General features: G+C 46.4%; 1 non-coding gene across 1 annotated transcript; it reads right to left on the reverse strand.

Annotated features, from left to right (window-relative positions):
• Nucleotides 1-255: 255 nt before the first annotated feature.
• LOC115895610 lies at nucleotides 256-362 on the reverse strand. Its single transcript, XR_004055789.1, has one exon. It is a non-coding gene; the product is annotated as a U6 spliceosomal RNA (small nuclear RNA).

Here is a 362-nt window from a genome sequence, read left to right on the forward strand (position 1 = left end):
ATCTCAGCTCACTGCAACCTGTGCCTCGCAGGTTCAAGCAATTCTCCCGAGTAGCTGGGACTACAGGAGCACGCCACCATGCCCAGCTAATTTTTGTATTTTTAGTACAGACGGGGTTTCACCATGTTGGCCAGGATGCTCTTGATCTCTTGAACTCGTGATCTGCCCATCTCAGCCTCCCAAAGTGCTGGTATTACAGGCATAAGCCACTATGCCCGGCCCTTGCCCTTTATTTTCTAGGTATGTTTATTTTTTTATAATACGGAATGTTTCAGGAATTTGTGTGTCATCCTAGTGCAGGGGCCATGCTAATCTTCTCTGTATCATTCCCATTTTAGTATATGTGCTGCCAAAGCAAGCAC

Source organism: Rhinopithecus roxellana, chromosome 21 (assembly GCF_007565055.1).
Source record: "Rhinopithecus roxellana isolate Shanxi Qingling chromosome 21, ASM756505v1, whole genome shotgun sequence".
Taxonomy (NCBI): domain Eukaryota; kingdom Metazoa; phylum Chordata; class Mammalia; order Primates; family Cercopithecidae; genus Rhinopithecus; species Rhinopithecus roxellana.